Here is a 13,744-nt window from a genome sequence, read left to right as displayed (position 1 = left end):
AACTAACCTCTGTCTTATGTACATTTACTGTACTGTTGGAGGTCACGCCCCCTTTCCAGCCTTGTCGAGATAGCTAGGGATGCTAAAATGTTTACACACATTTCCCGGAGCCCCGAGAACGACATATCCGAGATTTGGAGTTCTAGCCCTTAGGGAAAAAAAAAATTCCCAAATGGATTGTCATTTGGACAAAGCCCCTCAGAAGTGTTGCCTGCAATACCTAATGGTTCAGAATGTGGTGGAAAAACCGTTTTTGAGATAGGAAGGTCCTACCGCCCTGAAATTTGAATACCTTATTCTAGGGCCTAACTGGGACCCCCCGCACCGAAACTTGGCCCAGTCGGACCCCGAGTGCAGGAAGGGGGGGCCTGGACTTTCATAATCTTCGCTCGGTGAATGTAAAGGATGTTTGGTCGGATAGTTATGACGAAGAATCATAATGTGAATGGGAATATTCTATAAATGTCTTGATATCATATTTCGTCTCAACACTTCTGCTGCAGCCGCTTAAAGTCTCACTCTGAGAACCTTAAAATATGAATCAATCCATTAGAAGTATGAAAACATCTTCCCGGTGGCGTAACGGGGCAAACAAGGTGTCCTTTGACATCTACGTTTCGAGGCGATTGCAACACATGATCATATTTGAATATGTTTCGGGGTAGTAATTAACTGTCGATTTTGGAGGCCATTATCAATAATGACCAGCTATAGATTTGCTTCCCAATGGAGATTTTTGACAAATTACATGTTATTTAGCATCTACACGTTAAGCTGAGTCCAATGAGATCAAGCTCGCCCTCTTGCCACACCGAGATCATGTAGGTGTACCATGTAAAATACATGTTACCATTTGCTAGAGTGTCATGCATGGTGTCATTGGACTCAGCTCTACGTGTAGATGCTAAATAACATGTCATTTGTCACAAATTTCTGTCGGGAAGCAAATCAATAGCTGCTCATTATTGATTAAGGCCTCCAATTTCGACAGCTAATTACTACCATTAAACATGTTCGAATATGCTAATGTGTGGCACCATTGCAATCGCCTGGAAGCGTAGATGTTGAAGGACACCTTGTTCCCCCTCTTACGCCACCGGGAAGATATTTACATACTTCTGATTGACTAATGAATTGATTCAGCTATTCCCCCAGAAGTCTGGGGTCAAAAGGTCAAAAGGAGCCGGCACCACGCCGCTTATGAGATAACAAAAAGTTAATGTGTATTTCTCTCGTAACTTTTTGTCATTATTTAAGAGAGGCCTGATTCTCAGATATGCATGTTGGATGGCTACGGTGTAGGTCTGGGAAGGACTTCAGGCCAAAATCTTGCAGCCGCTGGGTGAAGTGCAACGAGATGGAGCACAGGTTGAAGCGTATGCGTCCTTTGAGACCCCCTTTGATATATTAGAGACTCCAAAGTACAGCTTACTTAAATTTTCTCGACTCAGTCACCTATTGCATCACTTCCTTTAGGGCTTCGCCCTCCTGATTGATCATTGTAGTATAATTGAATGCCCTCTTTCATATATATGATACCTCCACCTCTGGGACGTGGCAACAATTCTCCAAATCCATATGGGGAGGGGGGGGGAATGCTTGTGGACGGTAGGGGTGTACACTAGACATAAATAGGAAGCAAACTCAGGAGAAGGAATGACCTCTCACAAATATTTATTTGATAAATTATTTCAAATAACCCTGCCTCGTTAAATTAATGAGCTTGGTGTTTTGCTTTCAAAATAGGTTATAGAAGAAGTCTAAATTGCAGAAACATCCAAGCAGCCTTTAAGGATACCTTGGAATATCTGTCTATTTTTTAACCATCGGACCCTAGTTTACGACCAAAACAACACAATTGACGGCAGCTCCTTTGCCGGGTGGTTTAAGGATTAGAGGGGGTGGTCGATAGCAACCACCATAGCAACCATGACGGTCAAGTGACTGGATGCAGCCCCGTTGAAAAAATGGCCAATGGGATGAATGCTCATAGCGTCTCTATGTGCAGCCATCGGCTCTTCCGTTAGCCAATGGGATGAATGCTCATAGCTTCATATATTGCCGTGGAGGGATTACATTGTAATGAGTTGAAAACCCCCTGCGTCGAAAAAAGAAGCGCAAGGTCCTCCGTTAGCCAATGGGATGAATGCTCATAGCGTCTCTGTGTGCAGCCATCGGCTCCCCCGTGAAGTTGTTACATTGTAAGGAGTTGAAAACCCCATGCGTCGAAAAAAGAAGCGCAAGGGTACCCTTTTGCGTCAGAAACTGAAGCCAAGGTCACTGACCGTTCGTCAGAAATCGACGCGCTCGGAGTGAGAATGTGTTGGTCAGGGATGCCCACCCTCTGCCTCACCAGGCCGACGCTTTGGCAGCTTTGGGGGGGAATACATTTTTCTCGACCATGGACCAAGTTTACTGCGTTCACCTCCCCATTTGGGCTTTATGAGTACAACAGACTCCCGCAGGGTCTGTGTAACAGCCCGGCAACATTCATGAGGATGATGATGGCTATCTTTGGTGACCAAAACTTCTTAAGCCTCCTCTGCTATTTGGATGACATTTTGGTTTTTGCTCCTAACGAACAGCTAGCTTTGCAGAGACTAGAAATGGTTTTTGAGAGATTGAAGGTGCACAATCTAAAGTTAGCCCCCAAAAAGTGCAACCTCCTGCGGCCATCTGTGAGTTTTTTGGGGCACATCATTGACAAACATGGCTTTGCCACAGACCCTGAGAAGGTCAAGGCCATTGTAAATCTCAGCGAGAAAGACTTGATGGATGAGTCCGGCATTGTCCCATCTCCCACCAAGATAAGATCATTCCTTGGTATGGTTGGGTTCTACCAGCAATTCTTTGAGGGCTACTCGAAGATCAGCAAGCCCCTCTTTGCACTTACCTCTGGAGTCAAGAGGCCACGTTACAGTAAGGGGAAGAGGAAGACGCCTGTAACAAGGAAACTTACCTCTGCTGACTGGACAGCGGAATGCGGAGAGGCTTTCAAGAGGCTAAAACTAGCTTTGCTAGATAATGCTGCTCTGGCTCACCCAGACTTCAGCAGGCCCTTTTTGCTCTCGGTGGACGCCTCCTCCAATGGTCTGGGTGCTGTGTTATCTCAACTGACTGAGGGGGATAATGTAGCACGTCCGATTGCATTCGCCAGCAAATCTCTCAACTATGCCCAGTCTCGCTACCCAGCACATAGGTTGGAGTTTCTGGCGCTCAAATGGGCTGTCTGTGACAAATTCAGCCACTGGCTGAGAGGCCACACGTTTACGGCATGGACGGAACATAATCTGTTGACCTACATTCTGATTAAGTCCAGACTCGATGCTTGTGAACAGAGATGGGTGGCTAAGCTCGCCCCGTTCGACTTTGAAATAAGATACATCCCCGGTCCAAAGAATGTTGTGGCGGACGCCCTCAGTCGGGAGCCTTTTGTGCAGCCCAGTATGCTTCATCGTCTCACCAGGGTCCCGTATGATGCACTCATGGAGGAGGCGAACGCCTTGAACCTTGACAGTGTGCAGGATGCGTTTCGTCAATCCTGCAATCCGTGAGTCATGCCACCTCTCAGCAGTGCTGTGGCAGTGTCCTTGGGCCCTTCCGTTTCCAATCAGGCCGTCTCTGCTGTGTTAGAGCGGTCATTGGGCCAAGAGCATGTGCCTCCCCAAGCCTTTCTCCTTCCTCAGCTTGTGCAATCCATCCAACCACGTGAGCATTCCGACATCCATCCCTTGCCTAAAGAGATGTTGATGGCTTCACAACGTGCAGACCCTTGCTTGAGTCGGGTGCTTCACTTTGTGGAGAGGCAGAGACGTCCATCAAGGCGGGAGCGTGGGCATGAGCCAGCTGACACTTTGAGGCTCCTCAGGCATTGGGAGAAACTTTCCATCAAACAAGGCGTCCTCTATCGTGTCTCGAAGGATGTTGTCACACAGCGGAAGACGTACCAGTATTTTGTACCCTTGGTACTGAGGGGAGAGGTCCTCAGAGGTGTGCATGATGAAGCTGGTCACCAAGGCCAAAGACGGACGCTTTACCTCTCTAGACAGAGATTCTACTGGCAAGGCATGGAGAGAGACGTGAAGGAATATGTGCGGTGTTGTCGCCGCTGTGTATTTAGCAAGTCTCCAGAGCCGGAGGACAGGGCGCCACTCGAGAGCATAGTGACATCCAGGCCTCTCGAGTTGGTTTGTATTGACTTTTGGTCGACTGAAGATTCTTCCAACAAGTCACTTGATGTGCTTGTGGTTACCGACCATTTTACCAAACTGGCTCAGGCATACCTCTGTCCAAACCAGTCAGCAAAAGCTGTTGCAAATCAACTTTGGAACAACTTCTTCTGTGTATACGGCTTTCCTGAGCGCATACATTCGGATCAGGGTGCCAACTTCGAAAGCAGTCTTATAGCCGAGATGCTCATTGCTGCTGGTGTCCAGAAATCGCGCACCACCCCGTACCACCCCATGGGCAATGGAGCTGTTGAGAGATTCAATCGCACCCTTGGTGGAATGATAAGAGCCTTGCCGTCCAAGGTCAAGCACAGGTGGCCGCAGCATCTGAAATCTCTCACCTTCGCCTCTAATGCTACAGTGCACGACACCACATGGTTTGCTCCATTTCGCCCAGGCTGCCAGTCGACCTGTTGTTTGGGTCTGTCCTTCAGGATGATCAGCTGGTGGATTATGACGCCTATGTGCAGCGTCTCAGGCATGATCTGGCAGAGGCCATAAAAATCGCTCAGACCTCCTCCACTAAACAGCAGCAGAGACAAGCTGCCTTATACAACAGGAAGTTCAGGGGCGCGGCTGTGGAAGTTGGAGACAGGGTTCTTTTAGCCAACAAAGGAGAGCGTGGGAAGAGAAAGTTGGCTGATCGCTGGGACAGTCACCTGCACACTGTTGTGGAGAAACACGAAAACACACACACCTTCAGGATCAAGAACTGTACAACGGGTCGAGAGAAGGTGGTCCATAGAAATTTGATAATGCCTGTCAACTTCTTGCCTATCCCACCTGGGTCCGAAGATGACGGTTCCTGTGTGAGTGACTTTGCCTGCCTGATTGTGATTCAGAGGACAGGACTGTTTCTTGGATCTCACGACTCCCAGACTCTATTGGAGATCCGCTGGATGCCTTGTTGGCTGACAGACCTGTTCGGACTGTCCCTTGTGACGCACCTCTTGACCTGGAGGAGACTGTTGACCCTCCGGCCCAGACTACCTCCTGTGACTTACCTGGGGATGCAGACGATTGGACAGTTCCACCTGACTTGACGGCAGACGTTGATTGTCCTTCGGACCAGACTGACTTGCGACTTAACCCTGTGTCAGCACCTCTTTGGCAGTCTTCTGTTGAAGGTTCCCTGACTGTAGATAGGGTACAGCATCCTCAGCCTGATACTGCTGGCAATGATCCAATGCTAGGTGTGAGATCTAGATGTGGGAGGATTATTAGACCTGTGGTCAGGCTCATCCGAAATATGCACCAGAGAGATTTTGCTGGGTTCTAAGGTTTATGGATTTTTATTTTTTTTATTTTTATTTTATTTTATTTATTTATTTTTGTGTATATTAAAGTGCCGTTTTTTTTTTTTTGGTTTTTCCTTTCTTCCTCAGAAGGGGTAAAGCTCTGAATAGTGCAGGGACCTGTGTGACATAGAATGTTGTGGGTCCAGGTGGTTGTCGACTGTACTGTGTAAATTATGAGGTATCAGGTAGCCTAACATGTAGACGGGCATGTTTTCCTATGGGTGTTGGGAGGCTTTGCAGCCTTCCTCATTCTAATTCTTCAGGGATGGTCACTGACTGGAGTGCTTGATATCTGTAGTATGAACAGTACTGAATTTTTGTTTTGTTGTTCACTGTGTATTTGTATGTTTTCTGTGCCTGATTTGGTTTGTTTCAGGGGTTCTCACAGCACTTGTATGGTTGTTCTTTGGATGGGCAAGTGGAAATCAGTAGAGGGGAATGTAGCAGGGTTAATGCTTCCCACTTGCCATTGCCAGCGAGATCCTTGCTCTGGCTGTGTTAGTGGGAGCCTTGGTTGGAGTGCTAGAGCTCCCCCTAGCGGAATGCGGGGGTTGTATTTTACGTTGCTGCCTCATCTCCTCAGTCTACGTATACCCCGGCTGGGAGAGGTAGGTAGTCAGAGCAGTTAAACATGAATCCACACTTTGGCGATGTATTACGGGAGTCTAAATGTACATAATACTGTCTTAATACTTGGTTGCTTGTACATATATATTGTGTTGCTTGGAATCGGTAATTACACCATGTGCTTTGGTCGTAACTACTTAGCTAGCGTCGACTTCGCCATGAAAGTGTACTTCAGCTTGTCTTTCTCTAATGTTAGGCTGCCATTGTGAGGGTTCTCAACAAGCATTTTCCATGTTAAATATTCCACCAGTTATGTCACCAAACGCCCATTCAAATATTTTGTGATTCATTTGTTTAATGTGATATTTATTTTCATGTAAATGGTCAGTCTACGTATACCCCGGCTGGGAGAGGCTGCCATTGTGAGGGTTCTCAACAAGCATTTTCCATGTTAAATATTCCACCAGAATAAACGGCTGGCTGCAAATGGTTCCATCGTGGTCTCAATCACACAACGCAACGAGAGAGTACGCAACCGCTACACAGTTGTTGCGTATGTAATTAACTTGTGTTGCATTGCAAAATGATAGTTTGTAAAATATCAGGCTTGATCTGAATGCTGACGGAAATTGTAAAGTAAAAGGCATCCTTATGTTTAAACAAAATCATACTTTGCTTGCTTATATTTGAAACCTTTAATTATTTGATGTGCTTTTGTAGGACTTTGTTGCTTATTTAACTGCAGAAGATGCAATGATTTGATTAGCAGTATCAAATGTTATGTGTTTAGTCTAAAACATATTTGATAATAATGCAATGTCTCTTTTTTCTTGTGATTTATGTTTGAAGGTTTTCAACCTAACAACCTAACTACACTATGCTATATGCACTTCACTTCTAAATAAAGAGGAAAAGGCAGAGAATTTGAGTTGTCCCTTGTGTCATTCCAAGTATTCGATCAAGCAGTTTTTCAAGTTTGGCAAGAGCACCGACTTTAAAACATCGAAGCAGAGTTCTGTAACATCCAGAGAAATTATACTGATATTCTAATGTACATTCATTGGATAGAATATTTAAAGAACGTTTAAACTCATAATAGTTACTAATAATAATAAATATATAATATAATAATACAACTAATTGTAGCGCTTGTCTGGGGCCAGTACTGGAAAAAAACACTAAATATCTACCTAGATTCGAAGGAGAGGCAGCCCAAGAACCAAATAGAACAAGTTGAACAAATTACCAGTTTATTGCTTCACAATCGGTCATGCAACAACCACAATATAAAGCGATGAATGCAACAACCACAATATAAATCAATGAAAAATAAAAAAAAGAAGAGAAATGGAAATCGTCAATCATTTCAGTGTGTGTAATGTTCCAGGATATAGTCCATTTAGTCCAATGAAATGGGGTATGCTTGAAGGTTCCGCGAGTTCCGGGTCCTTATGTGTACTCTATCTCTATCTTACTACCTGTCTACCTGACGGGCAGGACTGGGGTCTGATGTCTTCTTGATAAGTGAATCAGGTTTGTTCTGGATCATACAGTTGGCCACACTGCATCCACGATCCGGGTTTAGCTCGCCATCTCAGCATTCAGATTCACCGGGTTCTGATTCTTCTAGTGTGCACATAAAACCAATCGGAGTTTCCCGTGTCAGATATTCTATTGCAATCACTTCAGTTGACACTCTCAAGTTGGACGTCTAGTTGGAAATGAACCTTATTCGTATAATTGCATGTAAACTATGATCATATTTTGAGTGTTTTATCTGTTATTTCATACCGAAATCTAGGAGCTTCTTTCAACACGTTTCATGGGAAATTTTGCGAGGAAAAAGGGTTTCTAATTCTTGGGGAGTTCCCTTGAACGGCACGCTTAGTGCGCCCACTTTAGGCAATAAATTTAACTACACCTGAGATTAGTAGCCCAAATTTCATGAGGGTTACATACTAAACAAACTAACAAACAAACAAAATCTTCTCTTCCAGCCACATTTGGAGTTCGTAGTCAACAAAAGCTACGCATAAGCGAGTGTCTCCCATCAAGCAACGCAAGGACATATACTGCATAGTTCTAGCCTACAAATTGGCGTAGCAAAATGTGATTGTGAATGGGCTCGTCAACAAGTGCGTTAGCGTTGCTCGCAATGACAGGTATCGTCGCTTTATTAAAGAGATTGGCGGACTGCCAAGAGAGCAAGATCCTTAAACCAGGAGTTAGAAGCAAGTTGGGCCAACGGATTTGCAACTTTATGGTTGGGGTTATTTGTTATGCACATATTTTTTTTAACTGTCTCTGCATATTTCCCACGGCCCCACCGGTATAGTGCATACCCGCTTATTAGCCTAGCCTGCTCGACTTTAATCGACATAGGTTTCGAAGGTAGCGCGGATAGACTCGGGATTTACCATAGCCGGCAAACATCGTGGTGAAAAATGCCTCCGAAAAAGTCTGCGAAAGAGATCGCTACTACTGATGAGGAATACGTGACTGTCAATGTCCTAACAGAAATGTTAGAACAACAGAAAGTGTTCTTTAAAGACATGATGGACCTCCAGGAAAAGAATTTTAAAACGTTTCTACAAATATTCATGGAGACAACAAACAAGCGAGTCGACAACCTCGTAAAAGACTTCACGGAATATAAACAGAGCCTGGATTACACACAAACTCAGGTGGATACGCAGAAAAAAACCAGTGACGAGATTACAATAATGTGCAGAGATACACGCAGAGACATAAACGCAGTATGCGAATCTGCACTATCACTGGATGGTAAAACTGACTATCTCGAGGGGCAATCCAAAAGGAACAACATCATCATTGAAGGCATTCCGGAGTCGCAACGTGAAAGCTGGGAGGAAACAGAGAACAAGGTCCGCCGGACTCTAGCTGAAAAGTTGGAAATGGACGAGGGACGGATCGAGGTGGAGCGAGCCCACCGGACGGGGGATCCAACAGCAGGAGACCGACACAGACCGATCGTCGTCAAGTTTTTAAGATGGAAGGACAAGGTGGCCGTTATGGCAAGAGCAAACAAGCTAAGAGGCACGAACATCTACCTTAACGAGGACTACTCTGAAGCTGTAAGGCTGAAACGAAAGGAACTCATCCCAATCATGAAGGCTGAAAGATCTAAGGGAAACATTGCCTACATCCGCTATGATAGACTCATTGTTCACCCTCCCTCCCAAAAGACTGTCGGAGGGGAAAGATCAGCCAAGAATACGGGTTCGTAACTTCGGGCAGGCACGCACACACACTGTGGGTACTGAATATTAATCTTCCTTCACCATGTTTATGCCAACACTTCCCAAGAAAGGGCTTAAAATAGCTCATGTAAACATCTGTAGCTTAAGAAATAAAGTTCAGGACATAGATAACCTGTTAACGACTGACACAATTCATATTCTAGCCATCTCTGAAACTCATCTAGATAATACATTTGATGATGCTACAGTGGAGATACAAGGATACAGCATTTATGGAAAGGACAGGGACCTATATGGAGGGGGAGTTGCAATGTACATTCAAAGCCACATCCCTGTTAAGCTCAGAAATGATCTAATGTCATGTGATGTTGAAATGCTATGGCTACAGGTTCATTTACCCCACCTAAAACCTATATTACTGGGATGCTGTTATAGGCCACCAAGCTCCAGCAGTCAGTATCTTGATAATCTGTGTGAAATGTTTGATAGAGCGTGCGATGAAAATAGAGAAATCTATGTACTGGGAGACCTAAACATAAATTTTCTTGCATCAAGCTGTCCTCTGAAAAAGAAAATTCTTAGTATGACCAGTGCCTGCAATCTGGTTCAGGTTATTAACCAACCAACCAGGGTGTTCACTAACAAGACAGGAACTGTATCATCGACATGCATTGATCACATTTACACCAATGCTGCTGAACTCTGCTCAAAAGCCATATCTGTCACCATTGGTTTCAGTGATCATAATTTAGTGGGCATATCTAGGAAGGCTAAAGTTCCAAAGGCTGGACCAAAAATTGTATATAAAAGATCGTACAGGGGTTTCTGTCTTGACTCATATGTGGATGATGTCAGAAAGATTTGTTGGTCTGATGTCGGTAAACAGAGAGACCCAGATACTGCGCTTAGTGTTTTCACTGAACTAGTAAGTTCCAGTTATGGATAAACACGCACCTGTCAGAAAGCTAACTGTTAGAGCTGTTAGGGCTCCCTGGATGGATGATGAATTAAAAGAATGCATGGCTCAGAGAGGTGATGCAAAAGGAGTGGCAAGAAGGTCAGGCTGCACATCTGACTGGCAAGTATATTGTAAATTTAGGAACTATGTCACTAAATTGAACAAAAAGAAGAAGAAATTATTTTATGAATCCAGGATTAATGAAATAAAACATGATGGAAAGAAACTCTGGAGCACCCTAAATGACATCATGGGCAGAAAGAGCAACCCGACTCCATCTTTCATTGAGGTGGAAGGGACTTTTTTAACTAAACCTGTAGATATTGCCAATTATTTTAATGATTATTTTACTAACAAAGTTTGTAAACTCAGGCAGGAAATGCCAACACCACACTGTGAGCCACTGTATTCATGTATACAAGACAAAATAATGAATGACAAGAAGTGCTCTTTCGAATTTTGTAAAGTGACTATAGAAGAAGTGGAAAAACTGCTATTGTCTATCAATAATGAGAAACCACCTGGTATTGATAACCTGGATGGGAAGCTACTGAGGATGGTAGCGGACCATATTGCCACTCCAATATGCAACATCTTTAATCTGAGTCTTGACAGTAATATGTGCCCTCAAATCTGGAAAGAGGCTAAAGTAATCCCACTACCGAAAAACACTCGTGCTGCCTTTACTGGCTCAAACAGTCGACCAATCAGCCTATTACCTGTTATGAGCAAACTGTTGGAAAAAATTGTATTTGATCAGATACAATGCTACTTCTCAATTAACAACTTGACAAGCATTTACCAGCATGCTTACAGGGAGGGACACTCAACCTCCACAGCGCTCACTCAAATGACAGATGATTGGCTAAAAGATATTGATCAACAAAATATTGTAGGAGCAGTGCTACTGGATTTTAGTGCCGCCTTTGATGTAATTGATCATAACTTGCTCTTAAAAAAACTCAAGTGCTATGGCTTTACTCCATCTGCCGTAGCTTGGATCGAAAGTTACCTAACCAATAGGAAACAAAAGGTTTTCTTTAATGGAAGCCTCTCAAACCCAAGACATTTACAATGTGGAATTCCTCAGGGATCCTCATTAGGACCATTGCTCTTCTCAATTTTTACAAATGATCTCCCACTTGTTTGTAAAAAAGCCTGTATGTCTATGTACGCAGATGATTCAACACTATATATGTCTGCGCCAACAGTTAAAGAAATCACCTCAGCACTCAATAAAGAGTTACAGATGGTGTTTAAATGGGTCTCTGATAACAAACTGGTCGTTAACATTTCCAAGACCAAGAGCATTGTATTTGGGACAAAGCACTCACTAAGCTCTAATCCCCAGCTGAACCTGGTACTGAACAATGTTGCTGTTGAGCAAGTACAGGAAACAAAGCTTCTAGGTGTAACTTTAGACTCTAAACTATCATGGTCAAGAAATATAGATCTACTGGTGCAAAAGATGGGTAGAAACATATCTGTGGTTAAAAGATGCTCTTATTTTTTAACACCTCATCTGTCCAAACAGGTTCTGCAGACCCTTGTATTGTCACAATTAGATTATTGCTCGGTCTCTGGTCAGGTACCACAAAAACGAATCTAGGGAAGCTTCAACGGGTACAAAACAGAGCAGCTAGGCTTGCCCTTAAGTGCACACCAAGAGCAAACGTAACTAACATGCATGACCGACTCTTCTGGCTGAAAGTAGATGAGAAAGCATCACTTCTGTGTTTCATAAAAAAAATTAACACACTAAAAACCCCCGACTGTTTGTTTAGGCAGCTCTCACTCAGCTCTAATGTACACACATACCCCACCAGACATGCCACCAGTGGTAACTACACAATTCCAACAATAAAAACAAACTCAAAACAACGTACAGTATTATGCAGGGCTATGGTAGAATGGAACTCCCTTCCAGATCACATCTCAAAAACCCAGAACAAAGCTGGATTCAAAAAACAAGTGAAGCAACACCTCATGGCTGTTAGCACTGGATACTAGTATCTACTCACTGATCCTTTTTTTTACTATTTGTCATCTGTTGTTTTTGTGTGTTGATGGTTAGGTTATTTTTAGGTCATCTGGTGTTTGTATGTTGATTTCTTCTTTGATATATGCCTTTTCCTTTAAATGTTGTTTTTATGTTGATTTCGTCTTTGTTATATGTTTTTTCCTTTTTTAACTGTTGTTTGTTACGTTGTTTTCTTGTGTGGACCCCAGGAAGAGTAGCTGGTGTCTTTGGCATCAGCTAATGGGGATCCGAATAAATAAACATAAACATAGCCTACCGTAGCCTTATCTAAAATACCTTTATACACGTTAATTGCAAGGCGTATTATCCACGAGAAATAGGCGACAATATATTCTAGCTAGAAAGGAAATAATGATCGGCTCGCTTCATTTGCCTTCTCTATATCCAATCATAGATCTACATACATTTTGTCATTCAGCAGACGCTTTAACGTACAGTATAAGCTATTAAATGTAACGTGGAGTGTATGACTAGGGCGTTTCAAACAGATAAAACAACTATGAGTGACTTGATATGAGCAATAACAATACATTTTCTTAGAAAGAGAATAAATGTAGGCTATGCAACTTACCTTAAGTTATCACGCCGGCAGACTGATGTTGGGGGGCTCTTCTCTGGGCATGGATCTTCGAAATTCCCGCTCTTGGCGCAGCCTTATGGCAAGCCAGATAGATGCCAAAGCGCACCCGTAAGTCATGAAATGCAGTCTCGCTCATCACCTTGTCGGCTGGTTAAGCAGACATAAGCCATAAGCGCACCCGAAGTCATGAGATGCAGTCCCGCTCATCACCTTGTTGGCTGGTTAACCAGATATAAGCCATAACTCAGCCAGAATTACTTGGCGCCCATTATTTATTATGGCAGATCATTAAGCCACAGGTCACCCAAACATCTTAGAGGAGCTATATCATTTGCCAAAACAAGCCCAAAGAGGCCAAATGTATGCCTAAACAAAGCCAAAATGATTTGCTATCTGGGTATGGTCAAGACCCCCTTTTTGGTTGAGTCATTAAATGAGTTACGCAGGACTGTAAAGTCCTGCTGGACGGCTGGCAGCTATAGCCATTGCACTACGGAAACTTGTCCAGGCGTCGCTCTGACTCAAACACAAGACTGCAAGTTGTGCACTTCCCTGTGATTTTGGCAGTGTCTGTCTCTCTCTCTCTCTCCCTGTCTCTCTCTCTATGTTAAATCTTGCCCTCTCTCTCTCTCTCTCTCTCTCTCTCTCTCTCTCTCTCTCTCTCTCTCTCTCTCTCTCTCTCTCTCTCTCTCTCTCTCTCTGTCAATCTTGCCCGCTCTCTCACTTTCCATCCTCCCTCTCTCTCTTTATCTCTCTAGCTCTCCCCTTCTCCATCATGTGCTGGTCTTTTTTTAGATTTACAGTGGCGTCTCCGTCGTGACCCTTGCTCTAGTGGTGCCAATGAAGGGCC

At 43.8% G+C, this 13,744-nt stretch overlaps 1 protein-coding gene across 1 annotated transcript in view; it reads right to left on the bottom strand.

Moving 5' to 3' along the window:
* Positions 1 to 13,522, bottom strand: part of LOC130391506 (uncharacterized) — a 30,723-nt gene extending 17,201 nt beyond the window's left edge. The window contains exon 1 of the mRNA XM_056601695.1: positions 12,886 to 13,522. The gene's annotated coding sequence lies outside the window, so the exon portion shown is untranslated. The remainder of the gene's footprint in view (positions 1 to 12,885) is intronic.
* Between the last annotated feature and the right edge of the window lie 222 nt (positions 13,523 to 13,744).

The sequence above is a fragment of the Gadus chalcogrammus genome, chromosome 11, assembly GCF_026213295.1.
Source record: "Gadus chalcogrammus isolate NIFS_2021 chromosome 11, NIFS_Gcha_1.0, whole genome shotgun sequence".
Lineage (NCBI taxonomy): Eukaryota > Metazoa > Chordata > Actinopteri > Gadiformes > Gadidae > Gadus > Gadus chalcogrammus.
The sequence above is the reverse complement of the archived record's forward strand: the minus strand, read 5'-3'. Positions and strand labels throughout refer to the sequence as shown.